Genomic DNA, 24,157 nt, shown 5'->3' with positions numbered 1-24,157 from the left:
TCGATTCAAAAAAGAAATTTCAAGAAAGAGAATAAAAATAAAATCTCGTTTTTCATGCAATCCCCGAAAAATAGCTAAGCGAGAGTGAAACGGGCGAAACTTGTTATGAAAATAATATGGAAAGTATCGGCGTAGCTTGAACAAAATATGCAAACCAGTTCTCGCGGGAAAAATGCAACACTCTCGAATGACCTTTGATCGAAAGTCGAAGACCTTGTCGACGATCGATTCGGCCGTCAATCTTTCCAATAATAGAAAGGAAGGAATCTTCCTGTGCATTCCCTACGCTTTCTTGGAATTAAACCGTAAACCTTAGCGGGCTCCACCTGTTGAAGGAAGAGCCTGCAGGTAATTTATCTTAGAACGAACCGGTCTCCAAGTAACTTCCTTCCTACGACAAACTTTGATGAAGAAGAAAGAAACGAGGAGACGTTTCTTTCGAAAGAGCAAGAAAGATATAATAGAGACTCGCCTGGTGATGTAGATCTCCGAGTAAACAAATGGAACTGCAATTGTTCAAGTTTTTACAAGCGACTTGCCTCGAGAACTGAAACTTCGTTCTTTGATCGTTTGGGAACTGTTCTATAGTAATTGAATGTAATTAATTTTAATATTCTTGCAGACTTTTGTTTGTTCGAGGACGTAATTCTTCTTAGATTAGAATTAATTATAGAGAATATACGTAAGTACTTTGACTTCTTTATGATGTATATAGTTAGGTGACATTGATGAACAGGTGTATACCAGCGCACATCTATAAATTTCACAGCATGCTCTTGTGATCTCATCTCATGATGGAATTTAACTTTCGACGTCAATTTTTTTAGTTAACATACATGCTCCTTTTACTTGAAAGTTCATTGAGTCGTATTTTCATCGTTGCTACTATCTTCTAATCGCGATTATAAAATTGACATAGCTATTTGTCATAACAGCGTCTTCGGAAGTTTCAAGACCATTTAAAAGATCATTCGACTCTATAAAACAGACAGTCAAGATATCTTAATTAATCTATTAAAAACCGGGATTAAAGACTGCTGGTTGATACTAACGGTAATAAATAGTAAAGCGGGGCCCAAGACAAAGAGAAACAAGTATCGAACCGCAAGTTTCGTTTAATTGAAAAATGAATTGACCATGGAACAGACGAAAAATAGAAATAAGATACATCAAAGCCCGGAGCGTAAGTTGGAAAACGCGAAAACCAGCGAACCAGCGATACAGAAAAATTGCAACGAGTCGAATGGTGGATAGCTATGCGCGTTTGCATGCTGCACGTACAAAACGATTCCCTGTTTCATTACCGTGGACTGTGGTATTGTATTGGCGTCCGAACAAATTGCTTCCTTCCATGCAGTTTTCGGGCTGCGGATGTCATAAATACACCAGGTCCACCTATAGGGAATTCGTCGGCTAGAATTCATTGGTTACAACATCCGCTAGGAATCGTAAGTCATCGGGATTCGCGCCGCAAGTATCGAAATAGGATTTATCCGTTCCCTTCAAATTAATAAATACGGAAATTTATCTATTCGCTTCTCGTATCGTAGCAACAACGGGATGCGTACGACACGTGAGAAGCGAACTAATCCACGTGATACTTTATTGTAAGGTGTTGCAAAGCGATACAAATTTTAAGTATATATATGATATGTTTCAACTGAAAGAAGGAAAAAAATAAAACTGGAATTGTTACTGTAATTTAAATATTTTTTACCGACTATCCGTATCTATACGAAAGCACTAGGCTTCTTAAATTCCTATCTGTCTTCGCAGAATCGCTTTAATTCCCATAAAAATTGCTATTAAGATCAAAGTGACTTTGATTTCTGTGACTCCATTCGATATTTCGTATTATTTGCTTAAAAGTCATAACATTTATCTGTGAGATATCTTACGGTGGAAGAATTAGGTGAAATATCGATGGATATTAACCGAAGAAAAATCGCGCAAGTTGCAATCGATCGTTTACGATTTAAGCTTCTCTGGAGGAGCAAGTCGTTGAAGAAGTCTTGCTGCAGATTAAAGTCTCTCGAATCGGCCGAGCGAGACGAAGATCATCGATGCTCCACAAGTACATCCTTAATTCTGATTAAACGTAATCTTCGATGGAAAAGTAGCGCGCTTCCTATCGTTCGGTCTGCAAGTAACCGGTGTGGGTGGAAAAGTTTCCCGGAGTCGTTCCGTTGGAACTCGCGTCCAACGATTTCGAGACACGAATCGACTGGACATCCGAGCTGGAACTCTCTCTCTGTTTGCCAATTTTCAAGGGAGTTCGCGTGCAATTGTAGAAAAGTTTCGTACGTCTGATTCACGAGCGAAAATGGAAGGTGGAGAAACTTTACGAAATTCCTATTATCACAGTGTGAACTGTTATTAATTGTTGAAAGGGCTGAAAGTTATAGCGATGCAGCGAGGATTAAGAGCGAAATCGATAACTCACAAGTCGGAATATTTCTATGTCAAACGAATAGGAGCGAAGAACTCTGACATTGCACGAATACTACGCGAACCACGTAATGGATCGCCAATGAAGCTAAATTACAGAAACGCTTAGCAAACGCTTAGAAAAACGTGCGAATAAATTAATGATATTTCGAAAAACAATTACCAGAGAGGAACTATTAACCAAACAACGCATCGATGATTAACGACTATCTATTAACAGGCTGTTCGTTCGACGATATGAACTTTGTTTCACAATACCACATCCCGAACAATAAATATACAGGAGAATCGCCATTATTGGCGCTAACGAGACGTCTAACAGGATTTCAAAGAAACAACGTCGCATTCCGCAACCGGCATTACCTTCGCATTAATAATTGATTAACCACAGGCAAAGCGATTATTTCATAACATCAAGCAGTGACATCATTTATCGATCTCTGCTAATAAATAAATTCCAATGATTCCTTCGTTCCGTAAGACGATTCACAGACGGTTGGGCAAAACTTTTAATTGTCCGTCGCAATAGATAATAAAATTTGGCGATTGTAAAACTACCTTGAATTTGGATTATCAAATATCAAAGCCAAAAGGTGTACAAAAAAGTGATATATGTACGTGTTCGATTATTCAGAGATGAAAACTTTCCTTTATGAGCTACGTTACTGCGAATATTTTCAGCAATGTAAGAACGGCTAAAGAGTAATTACAAATTCTTATAAAAGACGTTTCTCATAAAACTTCATTGCCTTTAATTGTGCAAAGAACAGCCAACAAAAAGATTACAAGTAGATCTTATGTTTCCAAAACAGAGAACAATTTTTACTTTATCGTACATTCGCGTTTGAACTTTTCTTTCTTTTCTCGACGCGTCAATCTGGCACTATTTTCAACGCGCTTTATTAAAAAACGCAGAAAACACTATCACCAATCGGAAATCACGCGGATCGCTGTACATTTTCTCCACGGCAAATGAGAAATTCCCGTTTGAGCAGGCGAATTTCATAATTAATTTCGTTCCTCATGTCCGGACCACCAATCTCCTCGAGTCTTCCCTTTGGGTAATTAATAAATCATTAAAGAGCGGTGAAGAACCCTTTGTAGATTCGCCCCGAAAAAACTGCTCTTTTTTCCAAAAAACAAAGAAAAAAACAAGAACGAGAGAGAGAAGCCCCTCGTCTTGCCCCCTTTTGTTTCGCAGCACTTTACAACGCGGTGTTTATTTAATCGTCGTTTGAGATTCCGACTTTCTTTCCTACGCCCCGCTGAACTTTACACAATTACCAGGACGGGTCTTCTTCTTCGCTTGGATTCTCGAGATTCTTAAAACAATACGACGACGATAGTTAACGTATTTAGCGGAAAAATTACAGAGGGTGTGAATTCCATGGATGATAAAAACGTAAAAACGATGGTAGCGCCAAGAAGAATCGTCGAGAGAAGCGTCAACTCCTTTACTTTCCCTCTGAAATATCTAAATCGCGAAGAATTTCGTGACGCAATTTAATAGACCAACAATGGTAACATCTTTCAGTTGAAAGTAAGCGAAAATAGCGGAAAGTAACCGGAGTATCGAAAATCCTGGAAAGCAAATTTTGGAAAATGCGTTTCACGATCGACGTCTCGGAAAATCAGTATCGCGGCCCGTCAAAATTGTTTAAATAAATGATCGCGACTAGTCGTCGGGAACACCGTGGACACGAATATCGGATTCGTCACGGGACGTTGGCCTATCGATATCGCGTGTCGATACGTGTATCATGAAAATATCGAAAGTATCGACGAGGGGCCACGGTGGATGTCAACGAGCAAAGTAAAGGAAGCCAAGCGTCATCTTCCAAGATTTATGACTCCTCCATCCCCCATCCTCCCCTTCAACCCCTGTACACATCGGAATAGATGGTTTTACCTGCACTAACTTTACGACCAAGTAACAGAGCCTCTTAAATCACTGTCATAATTGAGGAGGCTGCAAGAACAATAGAAGACAGATGGCTGAGAATAAGCGTTCGTTTAGGGAACAAAAGACGAGACTGCACCGGAGATGAAGCCCCAAGGAATCTTATGACGGTATTAGGGGGGCTAAGATCAGACTTCGATTCGATCTTTTCTCTCGTCTGATTTCTTCCTGACAATATTTGATCGATAATCACAGCTTGATAAATCACACGCGTAAAAGGTGCTACTTAATTTTACTCGATTTGACAAAGCGAATTTACGCGATTACTTGTTTGTTCCTCAAGAAAAGAAAAAGAGGAAAGATATCTCGATACGTAGAGGAAAATCAATTCGTGAAATTTATTGTCACAGCTATTCGTACTCGTAATATAGAGTGTAATAATCAGTTTAATAGCACGGTGTTCGAATGTTAAATCCAGTCAGTGAAGATGAATGATTATCCTTGCAACTGATAGAGAAAGAATTCGTGGACGAGCCAGGTAGTTTAATTGATCATTTGATAGCGATCAGATTGATTGATTGCTTTCTCTCTTTATGGAAGAAGAGCAGTGCAAACGTCGCCAAAGGTAGGATAAATTGATTGCTTGTGATTTTTATTCATTTGAAAGACTCGAAGGAACTGAGTATAAAAGCGAAAGATTGATGATGCTTACCTTCATCGACGTTCGAGTTATAATATAAAGGTACAATGGTGTCAATTCTTTACTCTATAGCGAAAGTAACCTATTCTGCCGTGTTTTAAAATCAAATGAAAATAGTACAGCTTTTCTAAAAAAAAAAGAAGCATCTCGCAATTTCCGCGTTGGCTGAACAGACACGGCTATCAGCTTGGCTATTATCAAAGACCCTGACAAGCCCTTCGAAAGGAGAATCGTCTTCGAAAATTGAGTTCACCGTTCTTAAGTTCGAACTGCACACGTGTTTACGATAACAATCGTTTTTCCCTTTAGACCGCGTGAAAAATGCAGCATTGTAAAATGTATTTTTCTTACCGATGCGTTTGTTCCTGTATTTTTTATGAAACGTCACTACCTCTACAAAATTTTTCTGCATGGAGGCGTTTCTAAACATCCTACATTTCTACATAAGAAAATATTTCGATAAAATTTTCATAAAATAGAACGCGACTTTTTCAACGAAATCTTTGAAACGTCGTACGAAATTAAAAATTCACAACATCGCGCAATCACTAGCTCGAACGTATCTGGAAAAGATAAAGAAGTTATTCTGCAATTATGTTCAATAACACGGAAGAATCCACTTTCTTTCGATCGAAGGAAGAAATACAGTGTTGTTAGGCAGCTTGCGACAAATGCAACGATCATAGTCATCTATTCGCATCAGTCGCTCCCGCCGAGTAAATTTGCCAGATGGGGAACAGGGCATCCGAATTTCATTTTTCTTCTTTCCTTCTTGGCGAAGCTCTTTCGTCCGATGTTATCCTGGAAGCAGCGATCGAACGAGCCCTGGCTCTTACATCACTTTTATGTTCGTCATATTTCATGCTGGCCAAACGTTCCGACGAATGATGCATTATTTAGAACGCAATTCGGGGAGAGCCAAGCCGGGACCTCGTGGAACAAATGCGCGCGAAATGGGCCAAGAGCATCCGGCAGAATGTCGTTCCTCTTCCGGGCGATCGATCGACCTACAAGCTTAATTTCGCTACGAGTCCTCTCGCTCGAGAGACGACTCAAACTTCAAAACTCTCTACGAGATAGATCTCCGAGTGCCTCTCTAAAATTTTACGACGAACAATTCGTTTTTTCGATGGACGAATCGCGATAAAACGTTAAACATGGGTTTTTACAATTTTTTAACGCACGACTTTACGTATATTCTGCTAAGAAATTTGTCTTAAATTTTAGCGGATCGTGTCAACAAAACTGTAGAAAAAAATACGTTCCACTAATTGTAAATGGGAATTATTTTTTATAATATTACAAATTAATTATAAATCGTTACATTTCCTAGCCTTCAATTTTTCCTGCTGACTATCTTCCTCGCCAGAGGAAAAACCAAATTGAACGCTAGTCCGACAAAATATCAGGGGCATCGTCCACGAATATTTCGAATTATCACGGATACCCATTCTTTTTTGTTTCATTTCGTCTCGCCTCGAATAACTAACAATTCAGTTCTTGCTTTTTTAATCTACGTGTCAGCCACGAGCTTCGTATCGCTACAGCAGAGTAGAAGAGAGAGATAGAAACGGAAGAAGAAAATGTGGAAAACGTATGAATATCGCGCGCAGTGTGAGGTGCATTATTTAGATGCAATTTTTTTCGGAATCACCGACACGCGAATGAATGGGCACCGGGCAAACCGAAGTGAGAAGATTAATGCTTCGATCTGACAGCCAAGCACGAACTTTCAATCTGCAATCCGCGTTTCCTTTCACGTCCCCGCGTTTTACGTAGCAAATAATGTGAGCGACGCGGACAAACCGCGACGAGTTCATTGCAAAACTGTTCCTGGGCACCTACGGTTATCTACGGTTCACGCGCTGCTGCATAGAGCTATGGGGTTTTCTCTGCATGACAGGTGTGAAAAGAACGTGAGAAATTCTATTCGCAAAGGAGAACTTCGATTGTCAGTTGGGTTCGCGTCGTCTGCAACTATTTAGTTTTAATGTATGGAAAAGGAACTTTATCGCTATTTTTAGTAGTCAAAAATTTCAATGTATTATTCAGCTTTGTATTATTAAATCGTCGGGATCGATTCCTCGAACAGCGTCTGAAGAATAAATCGTAATTTTGGATCTTTTAATCATTCAGTTTTTCGATCTTCCAACTTCCGAATTTTTAATTATTCATAATTCTTTAAAACATCATCCTCTTCGACTCTTCGATTTAAATAACGTATCAATTCTTTAAATACCCTACTTGCTCGTAGCTTAAAGAGAATCACCTCAAGCGATCCCCAAAACCGCTTAATGTAAAATAGACGAATTACTCTTGTAAATGTCTAATTTTACATATATCTTCCCTTATGTCATCAAGATTTTAAAGCTTCAATCCTTAACCCTTGAATTTAAGTACCTTCGTCCCTCGAACCTCTAAAATCTTAATCATTTGGATGGTCTACTTGGCAAAAACCACTCTATCTCTACCGTGTAATTTTAAATTGACAAACTACCCCGCGCACAGCTACTCCGTTTTCAACTGACACGAATATCAGAGACTAGCTCGACACAGCGTCCCCAATACCTTAATTGCGTCCCTCGACATTACTTGGGCTTTCTTCGTGCCTTATGCGTACACGGCCCTCCGAATTAGACGCTCCACCTCCAAGCCCATTAGTGTCGCTGGTTTAATTAACTGCCACGATAAATTGCCGTTCGACCATTCAGTTCGATAAATCCACTTACCGAGAACTTTACTTTCCATTCGACGCGTCTATCGTAGCAGGGAAACACCGATCGTCGTTATGAATAAAGTACAATGTAGCGGCGGTGACGTGTAACGCTGGCCGAGCCAACAGCTTTCATTTCGCAACGAGACGTGACGCAGGTGATTTAATGTCGCGCAATTGCGCGAAAATACCCAAGGTTAATAATTAGCGCAAATTAATTTATCGGTTCCTATTAATTAACCAGCCAGTCGACGAATACGCCGCGCCAACTGGCTGCTTATTGGAAACTAATTGATACGCCTTTTCAATCGGTCAACGGATATATTATCGTGTTCGAGGTTTCTGGGCTTCATGGGGAAATGGCAAAAGAATAGAAACATCGCGTCTCATTTAACTGGAATTTTAGGAAATTTGAGAGTAAGTAGCGGAAATTTATCTCATTAAGTTAAAAAGGGAAGAATGATTCAGCGAAATAAGTAAAAATGGAGGTTTCGGTTAGCTGTGGGAAGCAAACGACGAAGAGGTTCGTTGAAAATTTATTTTATAAATTTATTACAAAAAAGGAATATCCAAAGAAATATGGACATATAAGGCCCATTGTGTAGTTTTATGCTTCGTTAATCCTCTGAGCCCATAAAGACGCATAAAATGTAAATAACTAATATGATTAATTAAGAGAAATTAACGATCCTTAATTTGGCCTGTAAAAGATTTTTGAAAATTATGAATAGGAAAAGATAGCCGAGTTGTGCGAATACGGTACAAGTTCATTAACGAGTAATTCCATACGATAACGCTATGGTTAGATAAAGATCGAGAGAGGCAGAGAATGGAACTACCTTTTCCCATAAAAGCGAAAGCACGTTGTTTCTGCTTCCTCTTTAAGCCATTTCTTGCTACCTCTGTGAAATTTTTTGCGATTAAAATTATATTACGAGCTGTATTTTCCAATCTAGTATTAGAGTATATCCATATTTTAAAAGGTAGCTAACGCTCGTGGCAAAAATTATATGCCGTAACATCGATCTCGTATTTAAATCGTCATAATCGAAATAATAAATTTATAAATTTTGAAATCTCTAGACTCTTAGAGTTTTGAGTCCATGAAATGTATAACCGTGATAAATATCCTTTATTCTATTTGGAGATTATAGCAAATCGGAAACGATTCGTAAGAGCCGAGAAGGGAACTATCTTCGTTAAAAGAAGCACCTATTCCCACGTGAACCCAATGAATAAGATGTCACGTGCAATCTAACGACTACACAGTGAAGGAAAACTAAGAACCGGCGAGTGATAAAGGACATGGAACTCATCAGTCATGTCGCATCACACTTATGGCTATCAGGGGCGCTCCTGTTCTCTTTCATAATGCTGATAATATTTCAGAGACGAGACCGGAAGATATTGCAAGAATCGTCGAACACGATTGTCCGAATATCTGGCGACGAATTGCTCCAGGAATTAACCAAAAGTCATAAATTTTCCGTCTCGTGTTATTTACGTGATTCCATAACAAACTATGAATCCTAAGATACAATAAACTATAGAAATATATTACGCAACGAAGCGTAAAGTTTTCTTATATTATACCGGCAAAAATATCCCAAACAATTTAATCTGTAACAGGATTTTAAAGTTTTCTTCCATGGATTGGAAAAAATTAAGTAACCATTTATAAACACGAGAGAATTGAACAGATAGTGTATACTACAAACAGAGTGACATTGCTAAAAATTAGTTAAATATATCGATTTGTACAAGAACCACGGATTAGTACAATTCACTGTAATTGAAAATTTGTCCGCAGCTTAAACGTACAGTTCCATGAAAGGCGATGAATACCGCGGAAGTTTCGAACCAGACTGTACAACTTACCTAATATACTCAACACCATATTAAAAAAAACGTAAACCATATGATAGGTTAACAAAGGCACGTTCAACGAGAAGAGCGGGTAATCAGGAAAAATTAACGATGTTTAATCGGCCACGACCGGGGAATACAAATCGTCAATTTCTTAGCGAGCAGGCTGGCGTGTCTTCTATAACGACAAATAATGGTTCGCGATCGATCATGTCTGGTCTGGGTTTTACAGACCTTTTAAGCGCGCACGTACCGCTGGCAGACGATACGAGGAGAAGTCTAATGAACTCGACGACGCGAGCGCTCTATCACTCTTTCCCAACCCATTGCTGGTCCTTTTTTCTTGCCACGCGAGCCCGCTACAAAAATCCTCGTCATCATGCAGATTTATGCCCGTGAAACGAAACTTTTTCGCACGTAGAACCAGAGCCAAACTTCTTAACCGATGGTAAAAACGTTATTAAATGACCGGCCGATTTTTCCGACGTTTTTTATCTCCAGCTTACAACTACTTCCACCCTCGCGTTCTCTTTTTTATTGCAATGAAAACCTTCTTATTGCTACACACTGCGATCGTTCCTTTTTTTTTTTTATTTTATTTTTTTTATTTTTTTCTTTTTTTCGATGAAATATGGGAAACGAAGTAAATCCGAAAGTATTATCGTTCTATGGATGATTTATCGAAGTGAGAAGGCATAGGAATTTCCTACGCCGGAATAAACTTACGATGACAGCTTTCGTTTTTATCCTTCTGCGATAAGGGAGAGTGGAAATGACCCATTTTATTTTTATAAGATGTAAAACACCGTAGAATGATTTATGACGGATAAGACACTGTATGAATGTTACACGATGGATTACGTTCCCCTTTTACTTTGCTTCTTAGTCGGAGACACGCGAAACGACATGCTTTATTTTATTTACAATTATTATTAATTTATGAAAAATATTCAAATATGAACAATCTCCTCGTCTTCTAATTTTCTTTTCTCTCTAATTTTTTTTTTTTAAACAATGTAATAAGAGATGGTTATTCTGTGAAAATTATACGAGATACATAGAGAGATATAGACCCTCTTGCGAATATTTTACGGTGGACGAACTTGCGACTCTGATTTCCTCTTTCGCTTTAATAAAGTACGATGGAAACGATTTGTTTTACTTTTGTAAGAGTTATGCGAGGTGTAAAGAATTATAAGTTGGTTTATGATAGACGAAATCCATCTTGTGTGAAGGGAACAGGCTTTCGAGAGATCATTAATATTCATGCCAGCTGGATGAAGTATCTGTGTCGTGCTTTTTTCCCCTTGCACTCGACGCGTTATTTTTCCATAAAGGGATTACGCGAACGAATACTATTTACAGGCTTCTCGATTGCCGCCACACGGTAGAAAAGAGAAGGAGAGCAACGTGATTTCCAACTCTCGCGTTTGATGAACGAGACATTCTGAATTTTGGATTTAACAGCGATTTTTATGCAGATTGGACCGAATTACTATGATAATGCGGTATTATAATTCCCATTTACATAATGTATTAACAATGCTTATAATAACCACCAGCTTGTTGTTTGCATCGTTCCCCTTTCGATGATGTTTCTTCCGATTTTATCGTCTCTAACGACTTCTAATTAACGTTTATTAGAAAGTTAATCTCGCGGATCGTGCTTTGACAATTTGTTTAATAACATGCTTCTCTACTTATTTTTATACCCTAAGCTCACCGACTGCTGCAAAACATCCGATTATTCCAACTCAAATATAAAAAATTCCTTCTCCAGTGTTTAATCACAGTACGTCGTATTTTCCGTAAATTTAAAGAAACAATTTCTCATTTAATTTACAAACTCATCTTTAATACTCTACCAAATATTCTCAATCTTCTCAAAGGAACAAAAAAATTACGGTCTGAGACGCTCGAGTCATCGTACTCCAATTATTCTCAGATCATTGTTCGCGATCCATCGACGCGATACCTCTACGTTAAACTGGTCTGACTCGAGCAATTAGAAACCGCATTCGCCACGCGGAACAACGCTGTCGCGGAACACTCAGGCTTATTCGTGCTGTACATACCCGAAATATGGCGCAACTTGGTCAAGATTCTGCGAAGATCGCGAGCTTGTTGGTTGTCGGCTATGGACAAAGGGAAATCCGCAAACTGAGGCCGGGGAATTTCATATCGTTGCCCCTTTGTTCACCGTAACAACCGCCGTTTGACTCACCCCTGCCAGAAACTTCCGGAGATCACAAACTTGGACGTGTAATTGTTTTAACGGTCCGATTCGTGACGTGTATCTTGATTGGAAGGAAACTATGAGACGAGTAGATTGGTCGAAACTACGCCAAAGTACGTCTTTATAGGAGCTTCAATTTTCCAAGTTCGCCAAGTTCCGAGAATCGAATACGGCCATAGATGTCAGCCACTTGTCTACCATGCGATGCTCGCGAACTTTGTTTCAAGCAGAGCAAAAGAAACCGTAAAAGAATTTAGTATTCTCGTTGATTCATCGAAGAAAACGATTTACGTTCGATCGTGTAACGTAAGTTTGCAACGCTATTCCGCGAGATTATTTAACAAGAGATATTCGTGGTGCCTTCAAACAATTTCAAACATCTTGACAGACACGAAGCAAGACGTGAATATATTTCGACGCAATACCAAGAGATCATTTTTACTCGCCGCAGAGTTTTATCTCGACCCTTCGAGCCTAACTGGAAGAAGAATACAAAAGAAAGGAGGAACTTAATCAGAATCTCTGAAAGAAGTATCCCTATCCATCCCCGTTAATCCCACACGATCATTCCCCAAACAGCATTCTCTAAGCAGTATCCTTTCCCTGAAACCATCCCCTATATATAGAGCAAAAAACTACCCTCGATTACCACCAAAGTCTACCCAGTAGGAACCATTTTCCAGTTTTTTCGCCCAGCAAACTGCTTGATTTTGGGCTTACAAGCGGCTCGTTTATTTACAACGCGTCGCAGAGATACCCGGCGATACCTTCTCTTTTTTTCCCAGGGAAGCATTATTTAGCGGCGGCCACTTATATTCGCGGTTGCAACGAGTCAGCCATTATAATTCTCCGGAGGTAAATAACCGCGGAGCTTACCCTCGTATCGCTCGTTTTCATAAATCGAGCCACGGGATCTTTGTACAAAAGGAACGGCGAACGTAGCGAGCAGAGGCTAGAAAGCAGCCAAGAGGAGGAGCCAGGGAATAGGGAGGAGGCTTGATAATGAAGCCACGAAGATACACGGAGGTATCGTGAAATAAATCCACAGCAACGAATGAATGATAAAGCACTCGAGGTGGGAGAGGCGATCCTCGAAGAACAGTAGTACAGTGTTATCGAAGTGAGAACGCGGCGACTAAGCAGAAATATAATGCTCCGCGCTAGTCTCTTGACCCTGCCATACAAGAGCGCTTAACGAACTGTAAATCATGCTCGAGAGCTTTGATGAAATGGTCCATTTGTAAGGCAACCCCATCTTCAAAGAAGGACGAACTTCTTCGGGACTATGTTTGCAGACTGTGATGTTCGGGAAAGGGTTTCGAAGAACTGCAAGTTCGGGACACTGTGAAGAAATATCTAGAGCTGCCTATCGTGATTTTGAGAAAAATTTGAATTGTTAATTGCAATTGGATATCTTCGAGCGGAAAATCTACGCTTCGACGATTGAATAAATGAAACTGACGTCGTAAATTTAAACGATGGAAAAGTCGTCGACCGATCTCGAGTTGTTGGATAGACAATCGTATCGAACTCTGTGAATAGAAATTCTTGGCTGAAATTTGAGAATTTCAAGAAGAATAAAAGAGCAAGAAAAGAATCTTCTACTCGGAAACCGGTATAATCAACTTTCCTCGGCGTACCACAAACACTTACCCTTTCACAACCGAAGCAGAACTTCCCTCTAGCGTAATTTTCTTTCCGACGAGGCTTCCTGACCGCTCGAATTCTGAAACATAAAAAAGCGAGAGAACCAATTAGCCACGGTGAATACCAGTTTCGTTCGTGATTTTATCGAAATTATTGCTCCTTTCCGTCTACCACGAACTAAGTTTCTCCCTGTTCGTACCGATGGCTGTATTAAAAATTCAAAGATACCGTCGGGACGGTTAGGACGACCGAGAGAAGGGAAGAGAGAATTGAAAGAGAAATCCAACTTCTAACTCGGTTGCGGCGTCGACGAAAAACCACCCCTGACCTTCGAGCATCTCTAGAGACGATCGTTCCTTTCCTCTTTCATCCCGAAGGATTCTTTGCCTTTCCCTCTCGACAAGAAGTTTCATTCGTCTGCAGCGCTTTCAGCCGCCTTCCCTTCGTAACTGGCAAAGAAATGTATTATATCGACCACTCCCCTCCGGAAATAGTGTGAGAAGTACGAACCCTTCCGGAAGAGTTCCTCTTCGGTTAGGTCTGTTTCGCGTTGGAATACACGCGTACACGCTTGTGAGGGATGTTAGAAAAGCAACGAGAAGCTATGGTTTCTTATTTAATCTTTCAAAGTTCAAACGAACGCCGTCAATCACGTAAAGAGAGTTGCGAAACTTGTTCTTCGTGCTTCGATTTGATCTAGTGACTCATAGATTTCTAAACATTCAAATATTCAAATATTCAAATATTCAAATATTCAAATATTCAAATATTCAAACATTCGATATTCGTTATACTCAAACCTTCGAATATGTTTCGCTTCTTAATTCACAAAAAAAGGGAGCAATTTCAAAGTTAAAATTAAAGTTCAAATTTCTTAATTCTGAAATTTAAAAGATTGCCAAATTCCAAACGTGAAATGAAAATATCTGTCTCGGAAATCTTTGCGTAAATCCCATCGCATCAATTACGTACACTGCCGAACGTGACTGATTATGTCAAACGGAGAATTCGATTTTAATTGAAATTCCATGCCAGAGAATATTTTTCGAGATGGAGGAACGAGAGAAAATATAGTTCTGGATAAAACGGATAAAAAAAGATCAAGGATCATAAAGACGGGCTTCGAAATAAGGAGAGTCGACGATTATCGACAGCTGTCGACGATATCTAGATTCTAAAAGACTCGAGTAGAAATCATCGATCATATATTACGGTGGAAGATACCAGAGGTTCATAAAGTGACCCAGTTTTCCGCAATTGTGTTTCTTTGTGTCTCGCCATAGAATAATAAAATTTTACAACACGGCAAAGTCACATTTGAAGAATATTATATTGGAAGTCACGCAGAACCATTCCTTCGAATTCCAGAGTAATAAGACTATTTCTTTATTCTTTACGATGCGTAAGTCTTAACTTAAAGTAAGGAGAAAATTAAATTCATTTATATTCTACGCGTCATACATAACAATAAAAGAAACTTTATACAATTGCTCGCTGAAATCCTTAATTTTACTTTCAATTCAGATTTACGTATCTTTTTTTTGTATTCCGATTTCGTTAACTTCTATCCTATCGTATAAATTCAAATTTCTAAAAAATTATTATACAATGAAAATCATAAATATGTACTCTAATAAATCGTTTAAAATACACTGAACGATATTTGGCGATTTATTAATAGATTCTTTTACACCAAACAAATATAAAAAATACCTATTTGATTCGAAGATGACAAGTATTCATGTTGCAAACCGACCTGACAAATTTCATCGGATGAAATATGTTTCGAAGAGTGTGTCACTGTTGATCGCGATTGAACTGTACAGTTTGTAATTCTATGCGATAAATCTTGCTTCCCATGGTAGACAAATTTTAACAAACACAAATAATCGACTATTCTTTCGCATTAGCACAAAACATTTCCGTGACAATATAGAATTTTCATTGCCTGTCCGTACAAACGGTTGCACGATTTTACTGTAACGATAAATAAAAAAATAATTTCCTGGAAAATTTCGATACGTCGTTGTTTGTTCGAAATTAAAAAATAAACGACATTTTGCGACAGTTAACTCGATATATTCTTCACGCTGCTTAACGGACTCGCTCGTCAAACGTTGAAATTTCCGAATTTTTAAATCAGAGTTTCAAAATTTGATTTATCTACTTTAGCCATCTTCTAGGAATATTTTTGACGTGTATTTCACTAAATGGATTTCTCAAAACTCGATCGAATATCCCGAACTAACGTCCCACGCAAACAAAACAATTCTGACAAATGAAATCTCGGTGCGATTCAATTACGACAACATTTGAGATTTATCAAAATCCAGCGAGTAGGAAGTGGTTCGCTAACGTAGAACGATCCGATAAAAATTAATTAGCCACCATGACCTTACTCGGCGAGGATAATCGCGCGTGTTGCACCTTTTTATCGTTCTTATGCACACGATAGGAAACGAGAAACCGTAGCCCCGACGTCGCCGTTGAAACGACGTTCCTTCCACGTTTCATCGTTGCCAATCAAGCAACTTCTTCTGGTCGACAATAATTGAAACGAGCCACACCGGCGTCCAATAACGAATTTCAAAACGTGCACAATCGCGTGGCAATGACTACGGGAAAATGGATCTGTCGCAATTGCAATTAACGTTACGTTACGATTAATATCTAGTCAACGAAGCATCCGCGCGTTTTCCACGAAACCGCGTTTAATCGAACCGAACTGGTGAAATATAGACGGTCTCTCGTCGGTTCCAAGATTCTCGACCATTCTCGTCCGTTCATTTACAATCGTAGATCGACGTTTTCAGAAAAAGCATCGAAATAACAAATACCGTGCACGACATACGCAATTTTCGTCGCAACGCGTAAAAATACGTGAACGTATTCTTCGCCCTTGTTCCAAGAAATAACCGGAACCATCTTTCTAAGGCATTATCCGAAAAACGAGTCTAGAAAAGAAACAGGAGGAGACACCTCAACTTACGATTACCCAAATCGTCTCTAAACCGTCGTCTTCAAAATGAAGTCAACATTTCCATCTCGAGCGGAGACGGTTCTCTGGGAAATTTTTCACAGCTCGCTCACGTCTTCCATTAGGTTACTTGGCGGATAGTTTGGTTACGTGAGCTTTTGTGCGCGGCCGCGAATCTCACGGACCCGTCTACAGACACCCCCTATTACGTTTCACCGGGAAATTTCCCTTACAACATCGTACTTCGTTCGCCACGTCGCGTGTAACCGTGCCACTTTTCCTCCGCGTTTTGCCTGAAATTCACCTACCCGCACGCACACCCTTCGTAATTCGCCCGCGAAACTTTCTTGCGTTTCTACAGGCTACATGTAAATAAGCTGACTAGGGCGTGTGCGCGCGGAACACTCCGTGTATAGACGATTATTAAAACAGCCATTATACGCGTGCGTGACATTGTAGCCCGTGTGGAAACGAGAACGCAGATGGAGGACCATAGCAAACTCGAACGACGCTCTTTCGTTTAATATACATAGCGTTCCGACTTTGATACGCTACAAGCGAAAATAAGAAAATAAGTTTTGCGCAAAGTTATCGTCCTATGCTTTGTACTACACCGCGTTGATAATCAGAGCCGCGTTTGCCACGAGGCACAAAGTAGGCACGTGCCTAAGACCCGCTGAAGAAAGAGACTCGGACAAAGGTATTGGCAAACGTTGCATGAAATAATCAAATCCACTGGCTTTGATTTCCAACTTTAACTAAAGGAATAAATACCAATAATGATACTTGTTGCAAAGCCTTTGTCAAATACAGAACGGTCTGCTCGATCTTTTGCGGTAAGTGTCTTAAAAAGGAATTACGTTGACGTTGAAACAGCAGTAAATAAAATATCCATAAATGGAATTGAAAAGCCAATTGTTCGAGTAGAAATGGCTACTATGTTATTTCATAAGCTGGATGAATTCAAATTTGCTGCAGTAATATATTTGGGGAATGCTTTTAAATAGAATAAATGCTGCTAGCAAATCGTTGCAATCATCCACAGGTTTAATATCTACAATGGTATCGCTATATGGTAGCAAGTTTATTAAAAATATCCGTAACAATTTCAAGGAGATTGAAAATCAAGCTGAAAATATCATTCCAATTAAATGTAAAAAGAGCGCCGACTAACAAAACAAATATTTATCGATGACGAGAACGTACGCTTAGGAGGCGAAGCTTTTAGAGCGAACATATTTTATACGGTTTTTGATAGAATAGTTACTGATTTATGCAGAAGAGGTGCTACGTAAAGCTACAAACAATAAATTTTAATTTATGTACTTGTATATGCACATTATAAACTTGTATGGAATGAATTTATAGCAAAGACGTAAGTATTGATGAATTCAAAGTGGAGACGAAACAATTTAATATATTAAGTAAGGCTGAGAGCACGGTCCTGGCTTCTGATAGATTGAATTTTACAATCGAAAAGAAAATGTTTCGCGTTAAATTCCGACTACCGTCCGATATAACATCGACCTCTCAATACCATTCCATCATGTAGCCATCTCACAACGCTTCGTTGAATTAAAAAACGAACGAGAAATATACAACGTTGGAAGGAATTCGCGTTCGCGAACAATTCGATGAATCGATAAGTCGAGGCTAACCAGGCGACTATGAAAAGATTTTATTCGCGAGCCTCGGCCTTTCAACTAGATGGACTTCGTTGGGCGAATTTATCGAACAGGCCGTTCTTTTATGATGCATGAGATTTCCTCCATCTATGGATAATGGAATGGGAAATAAAGTGCGAACAATTCCGTCACTCCTTGTTCGCTTCGAGTCGCGACGTTCTCGCGCGAGCAAGTATGCACGCGCGCGAGCTCGCACGCTCACGTAATCGTACATTGTTTGTGTGGCAAGTGTAGACGCGGGAAAATGCAAATCGGCGCATGAAACTGCGGGACAATCGGTCTAAAATTATACGATATAGGAAGCTGTAGCGCAGTTGTGTCGTTTTAGGAGAGAACGCGTGTCAGGCGTGATATTTTCCCTTGTTTTCTTTTTAGGAAAATGGAACGTGAAAGCTGGATGACGGAGCACGTGAAACTTTTGAAAGATTTTGGACGATCGTAAAACGATAGCGTGATATAAAATAGAACGGCATTTTGGCGGAGGGAAGATATACCTGCGTTTTGTATCACCTCGATTGATATTTTTGGAAAAATAATACTTAAAAGTTGAACTACTGAAGTTTTGGACGAATCGGTGCTATATCGTGCAGTGTAAGATAAATCAAATGAAAGTTGGCCTCGTCTTCGTTGACTTTTGGCGTTAATTTTGCGAATGATTGAACTCCGATCCGACTCAGTTTCGATTCAATTAAATCGTAATGTTATCCTATTCTCTTCGTCTGCAGTTAATTGGTGAAATTAATATCGCGATACCAGTATCCTACCGGTTACATATTACGCGATTGCAAAATAATAAATACTCGAAGTAGTCAACAAAATGTAATTTCTCGCAATTAAGATGATACCTGGATGGATGATATTGTGCGCAGACGCAATATAAAACCGCAGTTTCCAAAAAGGTGAGCAAAAAGATCACGTATTAATCACTTCCAAGTGATTTTCTTCCCATAATAATCTTACGAAAGTAGTCAATTAAAAGTAATTAATTAAAAAGTGGGAGTTACTGCTTCCTTTATCGATTGTAATTAATTTCAAACCGTAAATGTGCACGCGATCCTAGTAAATGTGCACATCGGAATCCTTAATTTTCTCGGAGCCTGACAAGCCGCCTGCGCCGCTACGAAATCAATTAAGTGGTAATCTACCGGCACATCAAATAAATTTAATCACTGTCGGGCGTCGACAGAATCCCGGAATTTCATCCGTCAGTGTCGCAAAGTCAACTTCGCCACGGTTACAACGAAATAGCGTCATAAACGAGCATCGATAACGAGCACAATTAATTAGCGCGATTTTTTGTCTCTTGCAGTCGTCGAGTAAGCTCGGAACCTACGTCAATCTGTTGCAAATACGAGGCTATATACCATTCTTCTTTCTCTTTTCTTTTTTTTTTTTTTTTTTTTTTACTAATTTCTCATCGTGATATAAAAGTTTCTGATTCAAAGATGAGCCGGTTAGCAGGTTAAAGGGAAAGAATTTCCATCGATTAGTGACTCAATTAGGATGACCAGGTACAGGCGAAACTATTCGTTACTGGTTAAATTACACAGGTGTCCGATCGGTAGTGGCAAGTTAGAGATAAGAAAATCGCGTGAAGAGGCAAATTGGAGGATCAGCCAGGCGAACATAATACGCGCAATTCGCATAATGCACACGTATCGGTAATAAGGAGTGGTCTTGGCAATTAGTGTCGAATAATTAAAGGGTCGTTAATCCCTTTACGGGCGGCTACGCTAAAATACCTCGAGCCGGAGAGAGGTAGAAGAGGAAAGCAAGTCCAGAAATCTTGGAAGACTGGTCGAGGCTTGGCTCGAAATTGTAGAAACTATCGATCGTTTCGGGAGCTACGTCTTAATTCTTGCCAGCGTTTCTACGCGGAATGCAATAATCGTACGTTAAACGTGACACGGCTCGCCATATAATTAATGTCATGTGAGAGGCGAGTGTCGCGTTACAATGCATTCGCAATGTCGTTGAAGCACCGTAATTACCGTGAGTTTGTCTTGCCTCCCCTGACAACAAGCCGTGACAAAGAAATATAGCAAAAACGTTATACTTTTTCAAGAGAAGGGGGGAGTGGGTTTGCAGCGTGGTTTGTTTCAAGTTCTGGGACTTGTTTTTTCACTGCGACAAATGGTCGTGGAAAGAGAGGTAGCTAAGTGAAATACATAACGGCAATAACATTTGCTAATATTGGTTAAGTGAGATATATCGCGTAGTAATGATATTTGGTTGCATTATACTTATATCATATAACGTGCATATTTTTCTAAATTAAGCAATAGCTACGGTAGACGTATACCTTTGGCAATTAATAATTTTATAAAGTTTCTAAATTTATACTACATCTTGTGCCATTGTGAATTGTTACTTCTGTTTCTTAAATTCTTCTGTCTAGCCATACCGTTCGTTATTTCATGATATTCCCATGGCTCGTAATATTTCGAAATAATCGAACCTATGAAATAAAAGAAGACAAAGATTTCAGAGATATCGAAGACTAACTTGCAGTCGGGTCTCTCTGGTACTTACCACGCGGTACAATTCCTTGGATCGATATTAAAAGCCGCGTGGCGTTAAATATCACGAGACAAAGGCATGCAAATGTTCGCGAGGATAACAAGTGCGGGAGGAACGTAGGGGACTGGGTTCGATGCGCGAGAAAGCGCGAACGCAACCGGTGCTTTTATTTTCGTAAATTATTTTAACCGTGTGTGTGCAGCATGCGCGAGCCTACGTTTTACAAACAGCAAAAAGTGAACGAGAACAAAAGAAGCACAGAGGAAGAAGAGGACCGAGGAAAAAAAAGGGACTCGTGCACTCGTTACCGCTGGACGAACATATGAAAAATGCATGACGCCGGAAGGATCGTTATGCTAATTCGTTCGACGCCGCGGCAGTTTCGTGTACAAACTTGCTAGCCACGTCTACACACACGCGTGCAACACCATCGATCGTAATTAAACCTGTCCATCAGATTTCCATCGGGCGGCTGCTCGATTTCCACTTTCATCGTGTGTCACTTCACCGCTGTCACGGTGTCGGAAAAGGGGTTTCGCTAAGTTAGCTCCAAGGGTAGCTTCTAATAATAACGATATTCGATGTATGCGGAGGGTAGAACTTAATGGTGAAATGGGGAATTTTGCTGAAATTGTTTTGATTAATATCTCTGGGTTAATGTTTCTAAGAATTTTGTGAATTCCGATGCGTCCTGGTGATGTGATAACGAGTGACAGTTTCGATTAACCAGTAGAAATATAACGAGGAAAAATACTTTTTGAGCTATAACGATCTTTACGTTATTATCTAAAGTTCTGGAAAGTTTTCAGTAATATTGTTGAAAAAATTGAACATCGACGTAATAGCCGAAGGTTAACTTAGCCTGAACGTTTCCTTCCTGAAAGGTAATAAACTTGACCAGGATTTTTCAATCCTACTTTCCTAAAGACTAGAACAGATGATAATGAATCGGTATAAAAGTAAATTGAGCGTACCGCGTGCATTTTTAATTACATTCCTCGAGCCTCGATGATGAATCTTGATGAATGTATAAATTACTGGAATGCATGAGCGCGCAAGCATGCTTCAAGATGCTTTAACACTATATGATTCTGTAATCACTATTAAAGCACTCTTTTTATTTTTATATCTTAATTATGCTCCTAGCTACGGATATTTAATATTCTTCTGTGGAACGAAAGATCTCCACTTTGTTACCACATTCGTTAAACAAAAACATTTAACAGTAGTATTTGGTTTACGTGGCTAATGACGTTCGATCTTTCTACCAAATTCTCTGTGATTCACGCCGTAACTATTATATATTTACATCATTGCGGTTCGACTAAATTCGCGATTTTCCTGCGCGTATCTAGTCAAAGATATATTTCAATCAAAAGACACGTCGCGTTCCGATATTCCACCAGAAATACGAATAATACTTTGTCTGTATCCATTCATACGCAAAGCACAAAACCGAGCTACTTATACCGTGATTCGACAAATCTCCCCTCAGTATCCGTAATCCAGAGTGCGTTTAATATTCATACATTCAAACGAAGATACCTAACCATCATTACCCGACGATTACTATATCCCTGGAAATTTCACCGACGTTAAAATCCGACCGAATGCGTTCTGATTCAACCGAAATATTAACAACATCGATAGGAAACATTTCACAACTACGGTTCGATTAAAGATGAAGCGCTAATTGATGAAATTTGTCTAACCAACATACGCGCACGGTCCATGTATAAAGCTCACTAAAATTATCAAAAGTTTAAAAATTTAATACCAAGCGAGGAACATACGAGGAATTAAGAATGCGTTTATTTTCAAACTATAGATTTTTCGACCTATTCGTTCAATATATCGTAACACGTTATCCTATTTTAGACCTCTAATGAATAAACTAATTGTTTCAAGCATCGCGGATAATCTATACGATGTTCCAATGCGGATTAAACGTTTAAAGAGCTGAATATAAATTTGCCGAACTACGGTATACAGGATGTTGCGATTCAGAAACGTTATATAAACTGCAATAAAACCGTGCAACTAATCCACGCAGATCTAATGTACTTTCCTTTCACCATATTGTCCTTTAGCGAGTTGGAACAATAGTAAGAAGATTGGAAAATAAAATTCGACCGCAGCAGAATTAACAAGTAGCTTAACCATGAGCAAGCGATGTTCTTGCGATTGTGGAACTCTATCCATCCCGATGCATACGGAAATTGGGTCGAAGCGGAAGCCAAACGTCGACCACGGCGCGGAGGTCAACGAGAGAAAGTTGGTAGAATCGGTGTGTGCTTTGGTCGAGTCGGTAGAATGGATACGGTTGCCGGGAAAATCTGCGAAAATCAGGTAAACGGAGACGGATAATAACTGTTGAACCATCGAATCCAGCGGAACTGTTCTCCAGAATAATAAACGAGCCGAAATTTCCGAGGGAATCATCCAGAATCCGTTCGACGAACGTACATAACTTCTAGTTTTAATAAGGCGATTTTCTAGCAGCTCCTTCAACGCTAACCCAGCCCCAAACGATCCTCGCATCTCCGATAATTGTACGAACCGTGTTAAGCGGCAGATGGTAAGTCGGATTATCGGGGAAAACTTTATGCATCCCTACGTACGGGGAGGAAATATTCATATGTTCGTGACGAGGGTTTCGCCGGAAGAAGGTGAAGATCGTAACGTTAATCCGACGACGCGGCCGTGAGATCCTTTGTTAGTGTTTATCGAGATTATGAGAAGCCTAGTGATTTTGCGTTGGAAAATGAATGTAAAACGGTATAAATGAAATATCTTGTTACTCGTAACTATCGTAGAAAGTTCGTTGAATAACGTCATGTTAGCTCCGAATAAAATGATAATATTATACAAAACAGTAAAATGAAAGTCTAGAATATGACTGGAATGTAAAATAAATCAGAAACGACCAAGAAATATCTTAAACAACGAGTAAAAAAAGACGGATGAACGTCGATAGACGAAATTATTCGAATATAATTTTTCTAGTTTCTGATATGCGAAGGAATCCAGCACTGCGGATGACAGGAATGAAAGGGCAAAGTTTGCGGGTCTGAGGCAATATAGAAAATCAGGATGGATTATCCGACAAGAAGACGACGCTGCTTTTCCGTGTGCTCAGCAAAGAAACGCGGGAAATATGCGGGGGATGCGAAAAGTTGTGGTACGATAGGAAGGAGGAGAGGAGGAAGCTGGTCGGCTCTTGTAAGCACGAAGAAGAATCGATGTTCGCCAACAAAGTGGTAATGCCGGGCCATCTGCTATTCGCCGGATATCAGCAGCCAACCAGTCGAGCGGAAGAAAATCGCAAAAGGGAAGAGGAAGAACAAATTCTAATGAATTTTTACGTTCCCTATTCGTCGTTTACTCAACGTTCCTAGAAAAGACAGGTTTGAAATTTTAATAGAAGCGAGAAGATTTCGCTTCTAATAAATTTATGTAAAATAG

At 39.5% G+C, this 24,157-nt stretch overlaps 1 protein-coding gene across 4 annotated transcripts in view; it reads right to left on the bottom strand.

Moving 5' to 3' along the window:
* LOC100649855 (putative polypeptide N-acetylgalactosaminyltransferase 9) overlaps positions 1-24,157 on the bottom strand; it is a 294,772-nt gene that overhangs the window by 203,723 nt on the left and 66,892 nt on the right. For all 4 annotated transcript variants that reach the window (XM_012315496.3, XM_012315495.3, XM_003400100.4 and 1 more), the window contains one exon: positions 13,517-13,589. The gene's annotated coding sequence lies outside the window, so the exon portion shown is untranslated. The remainder of the gene's footprint in view (positions 1-13,516; positions 13,590-24,157) is intronic.

Source organism: Bombus terrestris, chromosome 13, assembly GCF_910591885.1.
Source record: "Bombus terrestris chromosome 13, iyBomTerr1.2, whole genome shotgun sequence".
Lineage (NCBI taxonomy): Eukaryota > Metazoa > Arthropoda > Insecta > Hymenoptera > Apidae > Bombus > Bombus terrestris.
The sequence above is the reverse complement of the archived record's forward strand: the minus strand, read 5'-3'. Positions and strand labels throughout refer to the sequence as shown.